This window comes from Trachemys scripta, chromosome 4, assembly GCF_013100865.1.
Source record: "Trachemys scripta elegans isolate TJP31775 chromosome 4, CAS_Tse_1.0, whole genome shotgun sequence".
Classification (NCBI taxonomy): domain Eukaryota; kingdom Metazoa; phylum Chordata; order Testudines; family Emydidae; genus Trachemys; species Trachemys scripta.
The window spans coordinates 85,329,837-85,355,636 of NC_048301.1; positions in this window are offsets into that span (position 1 = coordinate 85,329,837).

Sequence of the window (25,800 nt, forward strand, 5' to 3'; positions counted from 1 at the left end):
GATTGCCACCACTTTCTGGGACACTTTCATGAGGTATTTATTATCCATTTTAGGTATTAATGAAGCTCCCATTACCATGTTGTCTGAGCACCTCACCATCTTTAATAATAAATGCAGAAAATAGTATTTTTCTACCTTAACAGGTGGAGAAGTGAGGTGCAAAGGTAGCATGTAGCAGATTGAACTCAGGCATCCTAAGTCCTAGATAGCAGACCTAATTACTGGACTCCTCTTCTTTTCACCCCTACTAGGCCTCAGTCTCATTCTTAGTGGATAGGTAATTCCATCATTAAACCAACATCTGTATCACCATCAAATGACACCCTTTTGGGGAGTATCAGTAGAAAGGCCAAGGTTTAAGAGTCTGATCTTCCCACTGAAGTCAATAAGAGTTTTTTATATTGGCTTAAATGGAAACAGGGCCAGGTTTTAAGGGTTTGACCAAAAGCCCATAAAGTTAATTGAAAGATGAAGCCTAAATTTTGTATAGGCACTGGAGTACCTTTATGGTATGTCTATGCTGAAATGTAAGCCCAGGGTTTGAACTCAGGCTCAAGCCTAAGCCCCCTGCTATCTACATACAAATTGCATTAAGCTAGGGGGAGGACCCAGGGTCCCAGAGATGTGGAGGGCTTAAGCCTGAGTCAAGCTGGGACCCAGGGTTCAAACCCTATTGCTCTGCAGTTAGATACAGCCCCACTTGACCCATGCTCTGGGAGGCTGCCAAAAGTATCCCACACTCCCAACTTTCTTTGTCCTCTGGACAGGTAAGTTTGGTGGACAGTCAAGTTTTCCTACAATGCACCATAAACAAAGGGCTAGAGCAGCCACATTTTGGGAAAGTGCTAGGAAGTCTGGGATATGGTGCTTGATCTCAGGCCCACCTAATGAGGTGTAGACACTGGAGCCCCAACTTAGGACCGAGGGTTCAGCAATTTCTGACCTGGGGTTAAAAATGAGTATAGATGCACAAAGCCCTAAGTCAACATTCTACTAACCCTGGGCTTACGTGGCAGTACAGACATAGCCTGCAGGTATATCTACACTGCATTAAAACACCCATGGCTGGCCTGTGTCAGCTGACTTGGGCTTGGGCTACAAGGCTGTAGAATTGCAGTGCAGATGTTTGGGGGTGGGTTGGAGGCTAAGCTCTGGGACCCCAGGAGGGGGGAGGGTCCCTGAGCCCAGTATCGAGCCCAAGCCTGAACACCTACATTGCAATGTTATAGTCCCACAGCCCGGTCCCCACCAATGGGACTCAGCTGACAGGCCAGCCCAAGGTATTTTATTGCAGTGTAGGCATATCCTTAGAAGTTACTATTTATATCAGGGTTGAGGCTTTTCTGAGGAATGCTGCTCTCAACTACACAAGCTCTAGGGTAGTAAAATGCACTAGAATAACACCTACACATAGTGGCAATTGGTGCTACATAAATACCTTAACTAGATAGACTTGCTAGCAAAGCCCTCCCAACCTGCAGTAGAGACAGAGCAGCAACATGCCTGGAGCTTATAGCACACCTTGCTTGTGGTGCAAGCTAGGACAAGAATAGGTGAGTATACACTATGTTCCCTCCACTCCAGGCAGTTGGTTGAAAAATGGAAAAACAATTTGCAAATATTTTGAAATTTCAAACTTTTTTTCTGTTTTGCAGGGTTTGAAATGGAGAAATAATTTTATTTAAGAAAATTGAAAAATAATTTGAAAAAATCATATTTTTATTTCCTTCCTTTTCACAACTGAGTACAATAAAATTAGCAATATGTGTGTGTTGGGGGGTGTTTTGTTGTTTTTCTTTTTTTAATTTTTCCTTTTGATATTTTGCAATATGTCTAAACTCCTCAATCTTTGGAAAAGATCCAGACTGGCAGAGTTACAGTGTTTTCCTTTTGCTTTTGATACTGTTGCTTTTCCATAACTGACGATGTTTTGAGAAGGTATAGAGTGGAAAAAGAGGCTGGGAGGGTGGGCAATGAAAGAAAAAGGACAGAAAAACTGAAAGCAAAACAAAACCAAAGTAACCCTATACATCATCCATTTTACTGCATTCCATGGTAAAAAGAGGAGAAAGCGAAAAAATTGAAAGAAAGGCAAAAAACAAAAATCCAAAGACTCAAAATGTTGAAGTTTGAAATTTTCAATTTTAATGGATACCTGGACATTAAAAATGTTCACAAAAATCTTTCAAATTTTTTTAATTTTAAAAGAGGCCATTTCTCATTTTTTTAAAAAGGCCATTTCTCATTTTTTAAAATGTATAATGAAAAATTTCAACCAGTGAGCAGATTACCATGAGGACATTTGCCTGGAACTGACTTCTGGTTCTACCAACAAAAACATCCTCAATAGACTGTAAACCTTCCCTGGAGAATGGTGCAGTGTCAGGTGAGGGGTAACAACAACATGGCTTCTAAGGTTGCCATAGGAGAAGGAAACCAGGCTCTTGCCTGGGAGAATATTATAAGATCTTCTTGTTGAAGAAAAAATGCATTGGAGCGAACTTCTGCGCTTCGATCCACACACAGAGATTCCATTGACTTCAGTGGAACTCACACGTGTGTCAAAGGATAGAATGCAGCTTCTAGAGTTTCATTTGCACTGTGGAATCTTTAATCACTTACTCTACCTTTTCAAAAGAAATTACAATGAGTATATCACTAAACTATGGAACATAAACAATCATTTATCCTTACAATTGGAATAACTAATTTTTTAACCAGACAAACTTAGACTGGGCTTTGTGAGAACCCAAACTTTTTTTTTAAACATTGAACATCTGATATGATACTGCAGTCCTATGATAAAGTCCTGTGTACAGTAGGTATCAGAAATGCCACAAAATAAAGCTATGGTAGTTGCTTGGAGTCTAATATTCTTTTGTTGCATAGCACTCTATTTTCTATTTCCTTCCAAATAGAGGGAAAGATTGATAGAAAGTCCAATTTGCATTTAAATTACATCATCCACATTTTCTCATGCCCTTTAGGGTTTTTGTCACTTATGGCATTAGTTGTAGAATCATAGTCATAGCATTTAAGGCCAAAATGGACCACCAGATCATCCAGTCTGTACTGCTGTATATCACAGGCCACCAGCACCATTCAGCATCCACAACCTAAACTCCACAACCAAAATGAGACCAAAGTATTACAGCCCACAGAAGACTACACTTTTATGTGTCACACAGGCAGAGAATAGGAGGGACTGAGGTGCACCAGTGCCTGAGGCCCATGCAGTGGCAGGGAAGTGATTAAGTGAGATATACCCAGATAATCCTGGCAAGTGATCCACACTTACACGCTGCAGAGGAAGGTGAAAAAGGTCACTCCTGATCTGACTTGGGGAACAGTTCCTGACTCCACAGGTGGTGATCAGTTAGATCCTGAGCATGGGAGCAAGAACCAGCCAGCCAAGTACCTGAGAGAGAGGATGCTCAGTACCATCCTGGACCTTGGCCCACCCCTCCACTATCCCATCTCCAGTCTTAGTCATCTCTGATGCTTCAGATGAAGGAGATAAAGAAAAATCTTCCACAACATGATAGGGTGGAATCCCTTCCTGATTCCTACCCCTGATTTGGGGTAGATGTCAAGAATCCAAGGCTCCGACATTATGGCCATCGTTTTCATGAGTCAGCACTCCAGAGACCAGTTTATGAACTCAGTTTCACCACTGTAAATCCAGAGTCATTCCACTGCCTTTCCTGAAAGCAGATATTTTTTCCCTACTAAGGAAGCAGCTTCTGCTTATTGGCCAATAACTCTTCCCACTTAATACCGGTTGTATTAATTTAGATGGACTACGTGGGCCCAAAGAGTAAAATGTATTAACATAATCCACGCGTCCAACATTAAGCAGTTTTAAACATGGTTTGGGGTTTGGAATACAGAGTTCTCAGCCTCCCATGGCAAACACACCATTAAAAATCCTTTTAACCTTTTATTACAGATACAGGAAAAGAAGGAAAAATAGTTAAAGAATTTGAAATGTAAATTGTAAGGCTTTCATTTTAATAACATCTCTTGCTCCCTTTCCCTTGGGCTGGAGAGAGTTTTAAAAATAACTCCTCTTCCCCCCCCGCCTTGTTTGACAGTCTTCTAGATGGTATCAAAGATGGTAAAAACTGTCCTCTTTTGGGAAAAGTGAAGAAGTTAGTTGAGATGGGCCAGAAGGTGGTGTTATTGCTGCTGCTGTTGTTGTTAAAGTCTGATCCCATTTCCTAGAGGACAAAACAAGAACAACACACAAAAACGGAGAGAGAAAAGAACAGCAAAGATTGAAAATGCAGCCACTGATGTTGTCTTTCACTTGAACCTCACAGCTGGAAAAACACAGGTCCAGCACACCGTATTGTCAGCTACTCCGAGATCCGAACAACTTTTACCAGCAGTGGTCTGTTTGGAGTATTGATTTTAGTTGCCTCTCTGGTCACAGGCTTACAGCAGTGTTGCAAAATATGTAGTCTTGCCAGACTCTTATTAACCAGAAAGCAAAAGGAGAGAAACAGGAAAGAAAATAAATAAGATGAGGGAAGGAAAAGGACACACTGGCAGTGAGGGGGAGACAAAGTCTCACATCATAGGTGGTGTTCAGGATTGAGAAGGAGTTGGTGAAGGTGGCAGTCTCATCAGGGTCCCTCTCTCTGGCTCAGCGTGGTCAGGACATCTCTCAGGATCAGAATGATGAAGGCCTGGGGTCCCAGGAGATGGAGACGGTGGGGGTGGCAGCCATGATGATGAAGCTCTCTCCTTCCCCTTCTCTCATCTTTCAATCAGGATTCTGCCCTTTACTGGTTGTTTATTCCATGTGAAGAGCTCACATGTGGGCTCTGTCACTGATATTTGATTCAATTTGTTACTTGGGGCCATTGTCTTGCCTGCTTCAAACAAGCCTCCAGGCAGCTGTGGTCTGCTGCAATCTTTTCTGACACCCCAAGTAGTACTGATGAGTTTCTATGCACCTGCGGCAATGCAACCTGTCTCTTTGGCAGCCAGAAATGACTCTGCATTTGGTGTATTGCTTTTCAGCACGGTTCATGTATTCTTTTCTTGGCACAAAATTTTCAACAGGTGTAATCATGCCTTAGGAGGCCCAGGGTACCAGTCCTATAGTAATGGCTCAAAGGAGCTGTGCCTTTAGAAGAAATGACACTTGCATTGTTGTGCAGGCTGCTGATCATTGCCTGGCACCTATGCCCCCAAGGCAAAAATCCAAATAACTTGTGAGAAGGCACTTTGCCATCTTAGCAGATGGACATGAGTGCAAGCAGCCAAGAGACTATGTCTGTGCATCAACCATGGCATTGAGGGCATGATTCCTGGCAAAGAATATTGTAACTGCTGTTTATCTTTTGCTTACCAACCTAGGGTTCGGGGAATATGTCATTGCTAATTGAGGTCTGGGCTGGATTCTGTTTCAAAAATTTAAAATATGACTGTGTAAGACAAGTGTCTAGCTGGCTTGAATCAGGCAGAAAGTCTTGAGAGGAGCCAAGAGAGGGATCAGGATGAAATCTGCACTGGAGCAGCCCAAATGTTGTGCACATGAAGCAAAGCCAGAAAATGTTGCCATTGTATCAGAGTTATGAAAAGAATGGGGGAGATGAAAAAAGGGAAATTGTTTTTCATTGGCTGGGTTCTTCTGTTTTCTTGTGGAACAAAAGGGAAAATTCACATAGTAAAGGGGGGAAGATGGGGAAAATTCAGCATGAATATCAGGAAAACTTCCTCACAGTGAGCTGCATTCATTTATGGCCTCTCTCAAGGGAAGAGATGGAAGCTCTGTTGCTTGACAAATTTAATACTTGAAAGGACAAAACTCCGGTAACTATCGGATAGTGAACTTTCCTGAAGTGGCAGAAACATGGATTAGTTGACCTAACTAGTCTTACCTCTCTAGATTCTCTGATTCACACAGAGTGACTATCACCCTTGGGCAGAGGGCCAGCAGAAATCCTGTGCTGTGCCCTGGTGCCTATAAGTGAGACTTAAGTGAGGCAAAGGTCTCATCTGGCACTCTGTACTGGGGTGAATTTCACTCCTAGAAAAAGAACTAGAGAATATATTATCTTTGCTGTGACATGACACACTTTTGCTGGCTGGATTTACCTACATAATCCACGGCACCCAGACTCAGAGCTGAAAGAAATGGGAGACAGACTAAGTATATATTGACATAAAAACATAAAGAGCTTCCATATTGGGTCAGACCATGATTCATTTTGCCCAGTATCCTGTCTCCAACAGTGGCCCACCACAGCTTCTCGTGGAGTGTACAGGACAGGGCAATTACGGAGCAATCCACCCCTGGCTTTCACTCCCAGTTTCTGGTAGTCAGAGTTTTAGGGTTGCCCTGAGGATGGGGTTCCTTCCCTGATCATCTTGGCTAATAGCCATTGATGAACCTATCCTCTGTGAACTTAGCCAGTTCTTTTTTGAACCATTACAACATCCCATGCCAATGAGTTCCACAGGTTACTTTTATGTTTTGTAAAAAAGTGCTTCCTTTGTTTGTATTAAATCTGCTGCCTATTAATTTAATTGGAAACGCCGTGAAACGCTGAAAGGGTAAACAACACTTATTCTGATTCTGCTAGATAAGTTGAGTGTATGGTCAACTTCTGCAGAAAGAGGTCCATCATGAACAAAATTGCAAACAGTTCATAGTTACACAGTAAAATATGGCATCTTTGCTTCATCTTGGTGCAGAAAATTCTGTATTAATAATAGTGAGAATATAGAGGACAGGTATTTTCCTTGCTGGTAAAAATTGATTATAAATAGGGGAAAAAAGCAAGTGAATAATACATGCAAAACTAAAACTGAAAGGGGACAATTGCAAGCTATTGCAATGTGTAATCTAAATATAGGACATAGCAATAGAGAGAGCCAACAAAGTGATGATCTAGGCATGCTAGATTCCAGAGCCAATGTTCTTTCATTCAGGTGGTTATCCATGCAGAATGAATAATAAGACTATATATTTAATCTAATCTTCTTTCATGTCTTTTCATTTTTATACCTGGAGCTATCTGAGTCAAACCGAGTTTGAATGCGTAGGGACATATTATGGCTGCCCCTCCATGGCTGTGATAGGTGGGGGACAGGCTGCAGGAAATTCCTCCCCTTCCCCTGCCCCCACCAGCACATACATGGGGAAGGCAATGATCATTTGTTAGCTGGGCTGGAGAGCTCACTAGTGCTATAGCCATGACCTGACTCACTCTCCCATCCCCCCCAGCCCACCCTCCACACACCAGCCAAAGCCTGATTGGTGCCATGGGAGTGAGCATAACTTATACCAACCACTGTCCCAAGAGATGCTGTACATGGCACACTCTGGGGCCTTTCCCCATAGGTATATGCTAGCCTCTTCCCTGCTTGACAGCCCAGCGTGCCTCCCCTTACCAAAACTCTGCACGCTGCACGAGAGGCATCATTTAGTGCTTTACTTCAAAGAGTCTTTTCAGCATCTTATTAGTTTTCTAAGAGCAATAGGTATTAAAATGTCCATCAGTATTTTCCATTTTTGTCTCATCTTTATCTGGCTGAGCAGCCAATTTCATTACAATTATGTTAGAATTTAGATTTCTATCAATATTTGACTTTTTAAAAAAATCCCTGTTCAAAGAGCCAGAACTTATACACAAAAGGAAATCCATAGGATGTGTGTCTGAAGTATCAAGAAAAAATTATATGGCCAGCACATGACCTTGCACTGATTAGTGTGACATTGCAGATCTTTCAGGACACAAGATCGATGAGAATAAGCCTGCAGTTTTGCCTCTTACTGTATGCTGGTGCAGCATATTCCCTATCATAAATATTTAGGGCCTGATCCAAAGTCCAGTGAAGTCAATGGGAGTTTTCCCATCAGCTTCAATGGACTTTTGACCAGATCCTTAAAGAGAACCAAGAGAGGGTCAATATATGGTGTTATAAATAAGCAGCATCAGTATATATAGTTATTGTTTTCTGTCTTGGTTTTGTACTTGAGAATGAGCAAATTATTTCTGTTTGAATCTCCTTTGGATAGAGTCAATGGAACAGGGACATGGTGTCAGCTGCAGAAGTGAAGGCATAGATAAAGGAAATGTGGGGTGTCAGGGAGAAGGAGCTTCACTCCTGCTATAGCACTAAGAAACCCAGAATATTTAAGGCTACACTGTGACTTAAGGTTTAGTGCTGAGTAATCTGCACCACCCCAAAAGTAACCCTAGGAGGCATTGTGCCCCCAAGAGGCATTGAGACACCCCTATGAGATACAATATCCTCCCTGCCCTCTCCTGGGAATAATAATCTACTTTTAGCCCAGTGGCACACCCCCTCCAGAAATTTTTCACATGGTATGCACCAGGGATACCCATCACCCCCACTCCTGGCCAGCTCCTCACTGCAGGCACTCACCGCAGCTTCCTTTACTTGTAGCAGATCTTGAGGCGATCACTGAGTCCTGTGGGCAGAGCAGAGAGGAAATGGGCTGCTGAAGTGGAGTGATGCCAAGCATGCTCCTCGGGGTGGGGAGTCCTGGTGCAAGAGCCAGCCTCAATGCCCACTCAGGTTTGGCTGCATGACCTCTGTCTTGACAGGGGAGGTGATGGGGCCAAAATTGGGTGAGTGGTCTTGCGACCTGGTGCACAGGGGTTGCAGTACCACTTAAATTTGGGAATATGTGCCCTCTGGCATCACAAGGGTGGAGTGGCCAAACCTGAGTGGTCTTGTGACTGCTGTGCACCTAGTTTCAAGACCACTCATCCAATTTTGGCCCTGATACCCCCATCATGAGGATGTGCCAGAGGACCAATGGTAGACATTGTGTGTGACATGGCACCATGGTTTAGCCTATCCTAACAGTAATTTACTATCCACCCCTTGCTTACTCAGCTTCTTTAGCCCATGAATAGGGGGTGGAGCCAAGGCTCTGTCTGTTCTCTGCCCATCCCCCAACTCCCCACCCACCTGTTTCAGATAGGAAGTAAGTGGGACAGTAGCACAGCTTACATCCAGGAAACCATATAGGCACAGGTGCTGGAACTAGGGGTGCTGCCACATCCCCTGGCTTCAAATGGTTTCCATTATATACAGGGTTTGCAGTTTAGTTCAATGGTTCCCAGCACCCCCACTATACAAATAGTTCCAGCACCCCTGTATATAGGAGCATAAGGCAGCGTTCTTACTCCTTTGCACAGGCATGCAATCCTAGTCAGACTCTAGCCCTTCATTAATAAGGGGCTAAGCAAAAAAATTAAGTTAGGTGCTACAGTAATTACAGGAAGAGAAGCAGTTTGTGGGCCAGATGTTGTCACAATCATGACAGAGGTAGCAACAGTAAAGGCAGGGCAGCTGCTACCACAATGATGATGAGGCACCAGAAAGAAAGGCAGAGAGATGCTCTAGTTATGAAAGAGCCAGAGATGGGAGAAAGGGAGTAGATAATACAATCAGGGAGTCCAAACCTGCAGTGTTTTCTCAGACAAAACTCCCATTGTGGCTTTGCTTAATAGTGCCGGTAGGATCACACAATAGTAAAGGTACAGTAGAGATAAGGGCACATGTTCCAGTAATGATAACGGTTGGGGAAATTATTGCATCATTTGTAAAGTTAATACCATTCATTTGGATAACTCCTTCTGTAATGGTAAAAACATTAGTTTACAGCAGTATGTTGGACTGTTACTGTAGCATACTGGGGTTTTTTGTCTTTTAAGTGAAGCTGTAGTATTCCTCTGTAACTTCTCCTTATGTTTCTACTCAGAGCAAGCAGTAGTGTCCCAAATTTGTAATCAATAAAAACACTTCTTGTGAGAGCTTGCGATGCTATTCATCATGGATTATATTGAATTTTTAATCATGAACACAGTCATTGGACCAGATCCTGATCTGCTGTAAATTAGTGCAACTCCATTGGACTTCCTAATGTATATCAGATGAGTATCTGGCCTGTTATGTATAAGTACTTGCTGAATAGTTTATGTGAACAATTTTCAGCATATGAGTTATTTGTGAACTATTCTCCCTGAATTTTCATTATTTGTTATATATAGTGTGTGATAAGTCACCTAATGGGTTACCTAGGGAGGTGGTGGAATCTCCTTCCTTAGAGGTTTTTAAGGTCAGGCTTGACAAAGCCCTGGCTGGGATGATTTAGTTGGGGATTGGTCCTGCTTTGAGTAGGGGTTGGACTAAATGACCTCCTAAGGTCCCTTCCATCCCTGTAATTCTATGATTCTAAATTGCACGCTGTTGTTTCCCCTCATTCATTGGTTGACAAACTCTTTAAACAGAACAATAAAAAATGACAAATGACAAATAACATATTACAAATAAAGCACTGTTTAATATGAATAAATGCATGCTAAAATAGCAAAACTTTCAGGATTAGTGAACACTTTTACAAGTAAACTGTCAGTCACAGTCTTGAATAAACTCTCATAGGTTTGACTAAGGGCTTGTCTACACTGGCAAGTTTCTGCGCAGTAAAACAGCTTCTGCACTCAAACTGCAGATGTGTACACGCTGCCAAGCCATTTTGTGTGCAGAAACTCCTCAGTTGCAGCGCTGCAAAAAATCCACCTTGACGAGAGTCGTAAGGCTATTTACGCAGAGGCTCCAGCGCTCTATTGCCAGTATGAACACTTGATTGCTTTCCGCGCTGTAATTGGCCTCCGGAGCTGTCCCATAACACCTCAAGTGACCACTCTGCTCATTGTTTTGAACTAGGCTACCCTGGAGACATGTGCCCCTCCCCTTTCAAAGCACCGTTTCTGACAACCTTTAGGTACTGTGCTGATCTGCTCCAGGACACACAGCAAACTATTAATGTGGAATGCTCGTGGTGTTGAACACAGAGGGGTGTGTGTGTGAGAGAGAGAGAGAAGGGGGTGGGGAGAGAGAGGTTGCTGTGCAGAGAACCCAGGGAAGGAGGCGGGGGCTGATGTCGGGATTTCCCCCTCCCCCTGCCTCAGGACTGGTTGCTTCCTGCCGCTGTCTGAACTTACAAGACAGCATGCTGACATACTCTCTGTCCCCCAAAACACACTGTCTCTCTCCCCCACTCCATACACACACACTCCCTGTCACACACTGCTCTGCTCCCCACTTCAGTTGAAAAGCAGCTGGCAATGTAGTAGGATGCCCATGGAACAATGGGATTGGGAAACCTGCATCATGTGACACTGTGCCTGCCTCATGAGGCATTGCAAACCCCTGCGGCCAGTTGCACAGTGGGATAGCTACCACAATGCACTGCTGTCTTTGCTGTTGCAAGAGCTGCTAATGTGGATGATCCCCAGCATCACAAGGAGCACAGGGTGGACATGCAACAGTGGTTTAATTCCAGTATTTTAATAAAAGTGGTATAACTTGTGGTGCAGAAACTTGCCAGTGTAGACATACCTTAAGTAAAAGGCGAAAGATTTATACGATCTGAAGAGAAACCAGAGTATCCCACAAAGAACAGCAGTGGGAAATCTGCCTGTTATTTACTATTTTCACAAACATGTTTCTTCATGATACAACCAATTCTACATCTCATTCTAAAATCACATTCACCATCACCCCACACATGCATACAAACTAGCTGATGTGCCACACCTTAATTTTTTACGCTAGTACAAAGTGCCTGCAGCTGCATTGGAAGACCACCAGAAGTCCCCCACCAGGATGAATGAAATCAATATATTCAGTTTAGGATTTTCTTCAGCTATCAGCTGTAGTGTATCTGTATTAGCCTTATCCCCTTACTGTAGTAGAAGGTTTGTTTGTATTTTCCCATTCATATCTCATAGGTACAAAGTGATTTGACCTGTTTTCTGAATGCCAAGAAGCAAAGCTAAAGGTCAGCACTGAGCAGCATTGCTGGGACTTGAATAGCAAAATGAGGGAAAAGAGAAACATTAAGAACATAACCAGCAACTTAAATGATGATTAATACACTATGTCTCATTGGTGATGATGGGCATGAGTCTTTTAGTTTTTCTTAAGAGACATTAGTACAGATGAAGCTCTCAGCAGTGAGGGGGTATATATCGGATATTAGAATAGGAAGTCTGGGGGCATGCTGCTGTGAATTGTCATGGTTCCATTGACTTCAGGGAACTACTATAATTTATTACCAGGTGAGGCTCTGTCTGAAATTCTCTTAATTAGGGCACGGGACTGGGACAAAGGAGATCTGTGTTCCATTCCCATCACTGCCTCAGACATTCAGTGTGGGTTTGGGCAAATCACTCAAGCTCTGTGCCGCAGTCCTTCCCCCTCCCCCCCCCAACAATAGCTGCAAATAAATTACAGAAAAGTAAAATGGGAAATATTTATTAACTCATATTACCCATGCCTAGTCCAGTGTCGGATTGTTTTATGCCAATGCATGGGGTCAGTTTTCTGTATTGTTGGCTCAATTTATAGCTACTTCTGCAACCCAAATACAGTACATCATTATACAAATATTTTTAAAAGTGTTGTTTTGTGGGAGGTCGCATAATTGCCATCTGGACAGTAAAATATCATCAGCAAACAGTATCTTGACTAGTTTTAGTTTAGGATCCACTTTTTGTTCCTTTAAATTTTAGATTGTCATCATCATCATGGGTTAAGAATACCCTGCTCAGAGAAATGTTTTCCTCTTTGCATCAGTATCATTCCTATTGCTACCTATTAACAAAGAACAAAGGAGGGTTAGTAGGTTACAAACTGTTGTAAAAAGAACAGGAGTACTTGTGGCACCTTAGAGACTAACAAATTTATTAGAGCATAAAATTTCGTGGGCTACAGCCCACTTCTTTGGATGCTGTAGCCCACGAAAGCTTATGCTCTAATAAATTTGTTAGTCTCTAAGGTGCCACAAGTACTCCTGTTCTTTTTGCGGATACAGACTAACACGGCTGCTACTCTGAAACTGTTGTAAGGAGCCATCAAACCAGTGTCTCTGTTGAGCACATGATTTTTGCAGAGATGTTAATTGCCCACTTCATTTAACTGGTCTCCTGCAACATGTGTTAACTCTTTATGATTAACAATCTGTCCCACCTTGTATTTAACTGTGACACTCTGATTACTTTTTTCAGGCCTGAAGAAGAGCTCTGTATACAAAAAAGCTTGTCTCTCTCACCAACAGAAGTTGGTCCAATAAAAAATACTACCTCACCCACTTTGTCTCTCTAATAACCTGGGACCAACACAGCTACAATACTGCAAACTACGAAGGAAGTCAAGTAGCACACCTGGGAGTATAACCCAACTGCCTTGACTCCCATTCCTCTACTTTAACTACAGGATGACTGGATTAAACAGAACCTGGTGTAATAGAAGGACAAACAGAGGCGTTCATAACAACACTAGAATGCCACAAAAGGAGTGTCTCGCAAGAAGGGCAAAATGTGTACAATATAAATTGAATGTACAGTGAACCCTTTTTAAATGCCTCATTAAATTAAAGTGATCTAGCAAAGCAGCTATTAGATGTTGCACAGTTCACTGGTCAACATGTTAAATAAATTATTGACTAAAAATCCTGCTGGGAACAATAGTCATTAGGCTTTGTCTCCTACTGTAGTTAGTTTTGAAGGATCTTAATAGAAAGAAGAGGCTATTGATGTATATTAGGATTATTTAAAAAATGTATTAAACATTCTATCTTAATAATACCTATTGGCTGTCTCTTGGTCTACAGTAGGAGACACCTGAATTTTCAAGAATAAATTTACCTTCTAAGAGCATGGCTACACATGCAAGTTAGAGCGCATTAAAGCAGCCCCGGGCGCTCTAACTCACGACGCGTCCATGTAGAGCGCCTGGACTCCGCAGCTAGAGCGCTCCCGGTACTCCACCTCGGTGAGTCGAATAACATTTGATGCGCCCCCGCTGGAGTGCTGCAGTGCCAGTGTCGACACCCTGGTCTGTTAATGTGCTCTGATAGGCATTGTGGGACACTTCTGGAGGCCGATTTTTAGCCACTCTGGTCATCACTTTGAACTCTACTGCCCTGCCCTCAGGTGACCAACTGTCAGACCCGCCCTTTAAATTATCTGGGAATTTTGAAAATCCCCTTCCTGTTTGCTCAGCCAGGCATGGAGTGCTCTCAGCGAATCTTTCCAGGTGCCCATGCCTCCACGCACCAGTATGGAGCAATGGTGAGGTGCTGGACCTCATCAGTGTTTGGGGGGAGGAAGCTGTCCAGTCCCAGTTGTGCTCCAGCCGTAGGAATTACGATACCTTCGGGCAGATATCAAGGAACGTGATGATGGAAAGGGCCCATGACCGGGACACACTGCAGTGCAGGGTTAAAGTGAAGGAGCTGCAGAATACCTACCACAAAGCCAGAGAGGCAAACCGCTGCTCCGGTGCTGCCCGTGACCTGCCATTTCTACAAAGAGCTGGACGCGATACTTGGGAGTGACACCATCTCCACTCCGAGACCACCATGGACATGTCAGAGCCCAGTTCAACAAGGCAGGAGGAGGAGGAGGAGGAAAGCGGGAGCCAGGGTGCTGAGGAGGAGGAAGACACCCCAGAATCCCTAGATGCATGCAGCCAGGAGCTGTTCTCAAGTCAGGAGGAAGGTAGCCAATCCTGGCAGCCAGTGCTTGTAGAAGGACAAACACCAGAGGAGGTTCCCAGTAAGTGGCTTTTATTTTGGGAAGGAAGTTATTCGGTGCGGACTCTTGGGGTGAGGAGGGTTAGGGCTGCATGCATGCCTAGATGCAGAATAGGGCGTTGATGTGCTCTCTCACATTGCGGTAACGGGCCTCAGTGATCTCTTCAAAGGTCTAATTCAGGAGTTGGGCAATGCGCTTGCACAGGTTTCTTGGGAGAGCCACTGTGGTCCTTGTCCCAGTCAGGCTAACATGTCCGTGCCACTGTGCCATGAGGGGTAGGTGGACCATTGCTGCACATAGGCAAGCTGCATATGGGCCAGGGCGGAAGCCGCATTGCAGTAGAAGACCCTCCCTTGCTTCCCAGGTCACTCTCAGCAGCGAGATCTTCCAGGACGAACTCCTGTGGAAAATATGGCGACAGTGTTCAGTATAGGAGCTCCCGCAGCTGTTGGCTCTCCCCAAGGCACAGAAACCCAGAAGACAGAACGGCCATGAAACAATCAGTTCCCCTTGACCCTGTGCTTACTCACCATTTGGGGGCTCCTGTGGGTTATGTGCGCTTGCTTTGGGACAGGCAAATTATGCTATTGTGTAGACTGTGCTTGCCCTTAAGTACGGGGGAATCATTGCTCTGTCTGGTGTGAACAATGCTGTCTCTGTTAAGTGTTGCATTTTGCCTTTACAGATGCAACCTTGATATCTCAACCATCTGTGTTATCACCATCCGAAAGACTCCAAAGAATTAGGAAGAGGCCATGTAGAAGCAAAGAAGACATGCTGCATGAAGTAATGCAGCAGTCCCTTAACGAGAATCTAAAAATGCAGGAGTGGAGGGAGAGTGAAAGGAGGATCCGCCAGCAGAATGAGGAGCACCAGCACAAAAATGCAGAGTTCCAGCAGCAAAGCACAGATTGACTGATAAGTATCATGAAGCACCAAACGGACTCAATCCAGGTGCTCATAGCCATGCAGGTAGAGCACTACCGCCCTCCTCTCCCCCCGCCCCCCACAGCCCTTGTCCCAAAACTCTTTCCCTTGTGTCTCCATGTCACCTCCAACCCACTTTCCCCAACATCTGGGTTTTTATCACCACCAGCTGCCTCCAATACCTGTAGCTTCACCACCCACCCCTAAAAACTACGACTCTTACCCACTGCACTCAACCCCCATCACCATGCAGTATAGCCATCCTGAAGTGCAGCACTCATTGCACAGCACTCCAGACAGGACAAACGCAAATCTGTGATTGTACCATTCCCCACCCCATCCCCTTACCCTTTCTGTTTCCCAAGCAGTTGTGTTTCTTTTCAATAAATGGATTTTTTGGCTTTGAAAACATTCTTTATTATTACATAAAGTAAAAGATACCTTAGCCCAGGAAAGCAACAGACACTGCAAGTCAGCGTAGCAAACACAGATTCCTACTAACATTGGAACCACTGCACTTCACTCCCGTGCAGGGCACCAAACATTACTGGTAGCTTTCAGCCTCAAATTGCTCCCTCAAGGCATCCCTAATCCTTGCAGCCCCGTGCTGGGCACCTCTAATAGCCCTGCTCTCTGGCTGTTCAAATTCAGCCTCCAGGTGTTGAACCTCTGAGTTCCATGCCTAATTGAATCTTTCACCCTTCCCTTCACAAATGTTATGGAGAGTACAGCATATGGATATAACCGCGGGGATGTTGTCATCGGCCAGGTCCAGCTTCCCATACAGATAGCGCCAGCGGCCCTTTAAACGGCCAAAAGCACGCTCCACAGTCATTCTGCACCAGCTCAGCCTGTTGTTGAACTGCTCCTTGCTGCTGTCAAGGCTTCCTGTGTAGGGTTTCATGAGCCACAGCATTAAAGTGTAAGCGAGGTCTCCAAGAATCACAATGGGCAGTTTGACTTCCCCTATGGTGATCTTCTCATCTGGGAAAAAAGTCCCAGCTTGCAGCTTCCTGAACAGGCCAGTGTTCCAAAAGATGCGTGCATCATGCACCTTTCTGGGCCAGCCTGCGTTAATGTCAATGAAATGCCCACAGTGATCCACAAGCGCCTGGAGAACCATAGAGAAATACCCCTTCCGATTAACATACTCAGAGGCTAGGTGGGCTGGTGCCAGAATTGGAATATGCGTCCCATCTATCACCCCTCCGCAGTTAGGGAAACCCATTTGTGCAAAGCCAGTCACAATGTCATGCACGTTACCCAGAGTCATGGTTCTTCTGAGCAGGATGTGATTAATGGCCCTGCAAACTTGCATCAACATGATTCCAATGGTCGACTTTCCCACTCCACACTGGTTAGTGACCGATTTGTAGCTGAAGTTGCCAGCTTCCATATTGCAATAGCCACCCACTTCTTCACCATCAGGGCAGCTCTCAATCTCGTGTCCTTGCACTGCAGGATGTGGGCAAGCTCCTCACACAGTCCCATGAAAGTAGCTTTTCTCATCCAAAAGTTCTGCAGCCACTGCTCATCATCCCAGACTTGAAGGACGATGTGATCCCACCACTCAGTGCTTGTTTCCCGAGCCCAAAAGCAGCGTTCCACGGTGGTGAGCATGTCCATGAATGCCACAAGCAATCTTGGGTCATATGCGTTTCTTGAGTTGATATAATTGTCAAAGTCCTTACTGTCAGTTTGGATCTTAAGGAGTAACTCGACTGCCAAACGTAATGTGCTGGCGAGACTCATCAGCATATTCCTCAGCAGTTCGGACTCCATTCCTTCAGACCAAAAGGGAAGACAGAGCGCTCAGTACAAAAAACATTGAAAGGTGGCACCAAATGTGGACGGAAGCACAGGGACTGCTGGGATGCGAACCAGTGCATCATGGGGCGTTGGGACAGGACCCAGAATGCCCTGCACCCTCTGCCCCAGCATCCTCTGCCCCCTTCCCACAAGCCAAAGCGCCAGAATGGGAAGAGGTGCTCTGTGGGATAGCTGCCCATAATGCACCGTTCTGAATGCCGCTGGAAGTGCTGCAAATGTGGCCACACCAGTGCGCTTGCAGCTGTCAGTTTGGACAGACTGCAGCACTTTCCCTACTGCGCTCTACGAAGGCTGGTTTAACTCAAAGCGCTCTATATCTGCAAGTGTAACCATGCCCTAAGTATAGTGAATTCCTATTTGATATTGATTTCTCAATGAGTTTTCACTACTCTTTCCTGCCATTTCACCCATAATAATCTGCGATTGTTTGGTCAATATATAGGCATGAGTAATTCAGAATTATACTGACAGTGCTAAATGCAAGGTTTTCAATTAGTCTGTGTTGCAATGAAAATCATATATATTTTTAATATGTGCTTTCTCAGATGCAGATGACACTGGCATCTCTGCTGCCTGTGGGAATACAGGAAGGGAATGCAGGAAGAGAAAACACAGGAAACCCTTACTGGAACAGACCAATGGTCCATCTAATCCAGAGTCCCATTTCTGACAGTGGCTAATACCCAGTGTTTCAGAGAAGTGTGCAAGAAAGCTCTAGTAGATAATTTGGGAATAAACTGCCCGGGGGGCAGACATTCCTGCCTAACCCCCATCAGTGAGTAGTGGGTTTATGCCATGAAGCGTGACTGTTTATATCCGTTTTAATTTTTTTTTCCATCCCATCTAATTTGATTGAGGGTTCTCATTATGCTGACGGTTGGCAATACTGGGATTAGTTAAACTCACACCCTCCTGTAAGCTATTTTATGTCTATGCCACTCTCTTCCAACCTCTCAGCATCTAAGTTACATTAGCTTAGGCTCAGTTAGATCTCCTTCTACCCATTTACCAACATTATATATAAACTGCTGGTCCCCTCACTGCAGAATTCCTAAAAAAAATATAATGAAGTCACTCCCATTTTTTAAAAATTAAACTTATTTTGGCAGGCGGTGTGATCTCATGTTCCAAACTGGACAGGCTACAGTCTTCATTCAGACAGCAAATTGTCCCTTTCCATGTATGATTTATACTTAACTCTACATCTCTTTGGCTTTAGATTCAGGCTTTCTTATAGGCAGATACAAAGATCTTACTATCTCCTTCCCCTCTTCTCCCTCCTCTGCTCAAATAAACTCTCCCCCTCACATTCCTTTAAAAAAGGATATTGAAGTCTGAGGTTGCAGCAGAAGCAAAGGGGCTATTTACTAGCTATCTCATCACAAAGACAGCAATGCAAGAGATTTCTACAATGCACCCTGTGCAACATCCGTATTCTCGAGACCCAATTGCTCTCCTCAGTTATTTCCATTTTTTTGGAATCATTGGAAATCAGTGGCCTTGATTATGTGTTTTGTCAAATAGATTGTGATGAGGTGAACTGCTTGGAAGGATATTTGACTAGTTCTGCATTTGTGCTTTCCAGCAGAAACAGCTCATCAGCTTGGCTGATATATTTCGGCAACATTGGCAGAACAAAATGTCATGATGGTGTACAACATTCTGCTGAATGACTTGAAAGGTTTTCTGACCTAATTCACTTAAATTTTATTTTTTATTTTTCAAGTGGAGTCTGCCTTAGTAAACCTAGTATCTGACTTTTACTACTGATTTGGAAGTAAAAATTATAAACATTACTTATGTGAATTACCATGCAGTTCATTGAGTGGCATTATAAACAGATGGTGAAATAATCTTTCATTAAAAGTATATTGGATGCTAAATTAATCCAAGACACACATATACTTTGTGTGTGTGTGTGTGTGTGTGTGTCTTGAATTAATTTAGCATATATATATATATATATACGGGGGAAATAATACACAAAGTTAGGAGTTTGCAATCTGTTATTTAAATGGAACATTAATGTAATAGAAGGTATTTGCTTGTATCAGCAAGACTACCATCATAAACTTTACAGAGTAATCTCTTGCCGTTAATAGCATTTCCCAGGACTCATTACAGAGAGCATAGGAAATGTATCCATACACATGTAGAGTGATGCCCCATGGATTTTCCCATCACATAAAACAAAATTGTTTCAAAATTAGAAAGTGGCCTGAGGTGAAAAGTTCAAACTCCAGATTTGGGTTTGCATCTCAGTTTCCCCCAAAGTTTGAGGGTAGGGTACTGTTCTAATCCCAGTTTTTGGTTCAACTCATAATAAAGATAGAGGACTACAGTGAAATTTAATCTGGTTCTGAACATTCACTCAAGTGGAGGAGTGTGTTCAGATTTGGGCTATTGATTTGGTTCCACCTCTATGGATAATACTGCACCTGATTCTCCTCTCACTTACACCTGCTAGTGCAGATCAAGAACAACTCCACTGAAGTCTGTGGGCCAGATCCTCAACTGGTGTAAAAAAGAAAAGCTTCATAGACTTCAGTGGAGCTACTCTGATTCACAATAGGTGAGGATCTGGCACACTGGAGTTATACAGTGGGTAAAAGTAATGCAAGTGAGAGAAAAAAATCTGATTAATTATATGGCCTTTATACTTGGCCTGACAAGGTAAAGTACCAAATCTCTGTAATTTTACCAGTCTGAATTGTATGCTCCCAATAATGAAGCTATAAGGAACATTCAACCAGCTATTATTTGTATTCTTTCAGATCCTGAAATACCTAAACTCGTTGTAGCCTGCTGGCTTTTGGTTCAATGTGGCTTTCTTATGAGCACCATGTTGAGACATCCTGGCTATCGCTGCAGCATGGAATTAGCCCACAGCAAAATCTGGATAATGTAGGGGCCAGATTTTCACTTATATTAAGGAACTGGAGGGAAGGGGGTGTTCCCTGACCTATCCTTGCTTGTATTCTTTCCTGAGTTGCTTTTATGCTTCAGTAGGATTCCACGGTAGCTGTGATGCCATGGCCTGACATTACATTATTGTAATGACTATATTGAAAATGTGCCAGTTATGGACTTTGGGGACAATAAGTGTTCAGTGGATTTCCTGGGGAATCCCTAGAGCAAAACTAATGCAAATTCCCCACCTCTGGTTATGCAAAAACCCAGCAAGTCTCTCAGTCTGGGTTGACAGACTTGGGTTAGCAGGGCTTGTGCTAGTGCTCAAAAAATTGCTGCGTAGACAGAGTTTGAAGTTTCAGTTCAGGCTGGAGCTCGGGCTCTGAAGCTCAAGCCCCCCAAGGCTTCAGAGTCTGAGCACCAGTCTGAGCCACAGCATCTACACAGATATTTTTAGTGAGGTAATGCAAGCCCCACAAGCCGGAGTCTGTTGACCCAGGCTAGAAGGTTAACTGCCACGGGCGATATAGTCATACATATCCCTAGACAGTTTGGCTTACTAGGGATATCACTGTGTAAATCAGGAAGCCGTGCAGATTTAAAATCCCCAGTCAGGAGGAAGTGAGATGTGGATGACACCTGCGGTGATGATTGGGAGCCGAAAGCCTCAAATGGGTGATCTTGGTGGACCAGAGAGTGGAAATGCAGGTTCAGTTGCATTGAGGACTGTGACACTTAGTATTTGGGACATTCATCGCAGACCCAGATCAAGTTACTGACTCAGCTTTCTACGGCACCTTTAGAAACCCCTCAGGACAAGAGAATAAAACTAAAAGAAGATTTTGATCATTCATATTATAACACAGTCGGGCGTGAAGAACACCAACTCCAGCATTCCTCAGAACATTGCATCAATTTGATTATCTGCACTAGATGTTAATTATTCCTTCGACACCTGGCTTGAAGATTGAGCCACCTATGGCATATATCCTGGAAATGTCAACCAAAGAGTGAGAACTATTATTTTTGGATCTCATGGTCCTTTCTCACCCATTTTATTTTGGACCAGGTTATTAGATTAGTTGGGTGGCAGGATTTTGAGTTTCTGTTAGTAATAAGCAGAGTGGAAAAAGAAGCTAATAGAATTTAAAAACACACTTCCCGGGGTGACACAGTACAGTTCTATGGGAACAGGACATTTCAGAGAAGCAGAACAACAAAAACTACATGTAATTTGATGCCTTGTCAGAGAAAAGTTGTCATTGAACTAAATTTAACATTGTTCTCCTTCACCCACTGCCAGCTTTTATCTTTGTGTTAGTGGTCAGATCTCTCTAGTATACTAAATGCAATGAAAGATGATGATCTCTGTGATACCTACAGAGTTCTCACGTGCACTGCAAACAGCAAGTCGAGATTTTAAGAGACTTTCTTTTAATTTACTTTGAAAGAATTAAAATAATTGCTGAAATGGATAGTCAACTCCATTTCTTAGGCTTTCCCCAAATGCATTAATTTGTACTTGAATGAACTGAGTTGAGTGAGAGAGATTCCCCTGCCTCAATTTTTACGAAACCATTGCCTATCATGTCAAATTGAACCTGGTTTTCAGTAGCGACTATTTTCCCACAAGTCCAGGTTTATTTCAATTTGTACTATATCCAGCTTCAGGGAAGGAGTATGGTCTACTGGTAAAGGACAAGACCAACCTATTTTCTATTCCCAGAATCTTGCAGTCCCATGGATTGGATATTGGAGAGAGAGAGTTCTATTCTGTTTGTCTTGTCTTCTTAGATTTTAAGCAATTTGGGCTCTCACAAAATGTTTGTACAGAGCCTCGCAGAAGGGGGCCCTCATCTCTGTAAGGACCTCCCTTCACTACTGTAATACAAATAATTATTATTATTATAATAAATATTTCCCAGTACTGCCACCAACATGCTGTATACTTGAGGCAACCTATCAGTGCCATAGTTTCCTCACCTGTAAAACTTGTATAATAATGTTTACCTACCTTACATGGGTGTTGCAAAGCTTACTACATTAATGTTTTCAAGAGCTTTGCACGAAACATCTGCTGTTAGACTTGTTATTTCTAAACAAGTATATGTGTAAAACAGTGACCCAATTCTATGTTGCCTCAAAAAGGTCTTAAATCAGGTAATTCTATAGAACAAAGTGCCATGTCATAAATGAACAAAATGCTATTATTTTTTTTTTAAAAGTCTACACTGGCTGAGAGCAGTAGCAATATAATTGCAGGTTGTCAGGACTTAGTATTTTTTCAATACTCAGTTTAATTAGGAATAGTAGGGTCAAACTGACCTCACTCTCACTGAAAACATAACTTGCTTTCTCTTTTCTGTGTCTTTGGAAACACACTTTGTGCTATTAATGGGACATTCTTTTTCAGGTACAAAAATTTCAGAATATTTCTGGATTAAATTTCAAGACAGTCATAAATCTATTTTAGAAAATACCTTGACTAGCTGTATAGTGCGTGTGTATACATAACACTAAATAGTGTTACATAGCAAATTATTGCTTCAAAATTTAAGGGCCACAATCAAACCTATTATAATCAGGTGTAATTTAATTGACATCAAGAAGGTCCATTTACACCACATCTTTATTTTGTCCTAAAATTTTAAGAAATATGGATAACATTTATGACCATGACACTTAGGGCCAGATATTTAAAGGAATTTAGGCACGTAACCAGACAAGTGCCTAAATACACCATGTAGGAACCACCAAAGTTTCTACCTGTTGGCATTTTCAAAGCAGCCTAAGCCTTGTTGCCATCCCACAGCTAAGAGCCCTAGCTCAAGCTGAAACGCTGGAGGCCCTGCAATGGGATTTTTTAAAGGCATGTGTGTGTGACAGGGAGTGGGAGGGGGTCCAATCCTATAAGCATGCACAGAGGAGAAGCAGGCCACCAGTTGTTTCATCTTTAGGACTGAAATTTTCCATGTTTCATTTTGTTCAAAGGTTGGTTTTTTGTTTTTGTTTTTGGTTTTTCTTGCTTCTTATTCTTGTAAATTTCAACAAAATCCCTTAATCTGTTGTGGGACCAGATATTCAAAAGAGCTCAGCTCCGATTTAGTTGTCTGAATAAGGACCAGATGTTCCAAAGTACACCCAGCAGCTTCCATTGTGACACTTATAGCCAGATTTTCAAAAAAGCTTGACATAAGAGCCATCCAGAGAAGGGAAATCTGTTCCTGTGAAAAAATTTGCATTTTTACAATTTTCTGTCCCAAATCAAGTTGAAAACTCAAAAATGTTGATTTTTTCATGGGAAGGAGTTTCTAGGAAAATCACTTTTTGGAAGAAATTAAAGGTATTTCTTCCTGCAAGTGAAATTGGCAAGATCCTTCCAGGCAGGCAGATGGGCAGCCTGTGGAAAATTTTGATTTTTCCAAAAAGGGCATTTTCCATTGAAAAATTATTTCACCAGAAAATTCCTGACCAGTTCTGTTTAGCATGTAATGTGCTGAATTGTGGACAATGTGTCTGCTTCTTTGGGTGCCTGCCTATATGACAGCTGAATTCTTAAAAATCCAGCCCCTAAGGTTTTTGAAAATGTAAAAGAACAAACTTTTCCCATATAATATACATATTTATTACATATAATATATAAAATGTTAATCACATTGATCATACAAATATGCCTGAACCTAGAAACAAGAAGCCTAGGGCCTGATCCTGCAAATATTTACAAATGAATTACAAATCAATGCAGCATTAAGCACTGCATCCAGTGGTAAGAATATATAGGATTGGGCCCTTAGATTGTAAATAGGCCTCCCTGAGGCATACTGTCATGAGTAAGTCTGAAAACAATTAGTTGACTAATAGTAATGTTTGACTAATGAAGCCCCACTGCCATGGCAGAGCCTGATGAAGCCCTGTTCTTTCTGTGACATGAAGGTGCTTAGCTGATCAAAGATCTAAAGTCAAAGATGTTGCTGCTCTTCAAGCTTCTGCTGGGACAATTTATGTGAGGAAGACTGTAAATCTCTCTTTGAAATGCAGAGCAAAATTTTCCTAAAACATACAAATAACAGAACAAACTCTGCCTTAATAGTAGAAGCAGGAGAGAATCATGTGTGCCAAATTGTCAAATACCTCCATTTCATGGTATCACCACAAATTTTGTTGCATTCTCTAATAATTCTATCTTGTCATTTAAAAATATTTTTCTTTTTCAGTTGCCAAGCTACAGCCACATAAACAGACGCTTTGCTAACCTAATGTTTTAGGAAACTGTCTCCAGGAGGAGGATCCAGTGGCTAGGAGACAAGCCTTGGCCTTGTGAGGCTGGGTTCAGTTTCCAGCTCTGTGTGATTTTGAGTGAGTCACTCTCTGTGCCTACATTCCCTGTCTAGAAAATGGGGATAACAGTGCTTACCTGCTTCAGAAGGGTGTGGTCAGGATAAAAACATTTAAAGACTGTGAAGGGCTCAGACACTATGGTAATGGAGGCGGTATAAGTACCAAAAATAAATGATAGGAGAACAGCAGCAAAAGCAAACATGCTGCACACTTTACAGGACTCCCTCACCTAAAGTAAAATGCTTTTGTTCTTTTCAGTTCTTTTATGATGTGTAATGCAAAGTACTCTACTTAGAAAGGAACAATCAGTTGGACACATACAAAATGGGAAATGACTGCCTAGGAAGGAGTACTGCAGAAAGGGATCTGGAGATCATAGAGGATCACAAGCTAAATATGAGTCAAGAGTGTAACACTCTTGCAAAAAAAAAAAAGAAAAAAGAAAAGAAAGAACATCATTGTGAGATGTATTAGTAGGAGTGTTGTAAGCAACACATGAAAAGTAATTCTTCCACTCTGGTCTGCACTGAGAAGGCCTAAACTGGAGTATTGTGTCTAGTTCTGGGTGCCACTTTTCAGGAAAGTTGTGGACAAATTGGAGAAAGTGCAGAGAAGAGCAACAAAAATGATTAAAGGTCTAGAAAACATGACCTGTGAGGGAAGATTGAAAAAAAAAGGATTTGTTTAGTCTGGAGAAGAGAAGACTGAGGGGGGACATGATCAAAGTTTTCAAGTACATAAAAAGTTGTTACAAGGAAGAGGGAGAAGAATTGTTCTTCTTAACCTCTGAGGATAGGACAAGAAGCAATGGGCTTAAATTGCAGCACAGGTGGTTTAGGTTGGATATTAGGAAAAGCTTCCTGTCAGGGTGGTTAAGCACTGGAATAAATTGCCTAGGGAGGCTGTGGAATCTCTGTCATTGAAGATTTTTAAGAGCAGGTTAGACAAACACGTGTCAGGGATGGTCTAGATAATACTTAGTCCTGCCTTGCACGCAGGGGACTGATTAGAAGACTTCTTGAGGGTCCTTCCAGTCCTAGAATTCTATGATTCTGTGATGGAATTGTGGGGCAGTTTCTCTGCTATGTCCGCTTCTACTAGGTAAAGGTGAGCAATTATAGCTTCCTGATTCCTTATGCCGGCCCCAATGCAGGTAGGAGGAATCTGCAAGATGTTCTAAGTTGTGCCAATTGGGTATGGT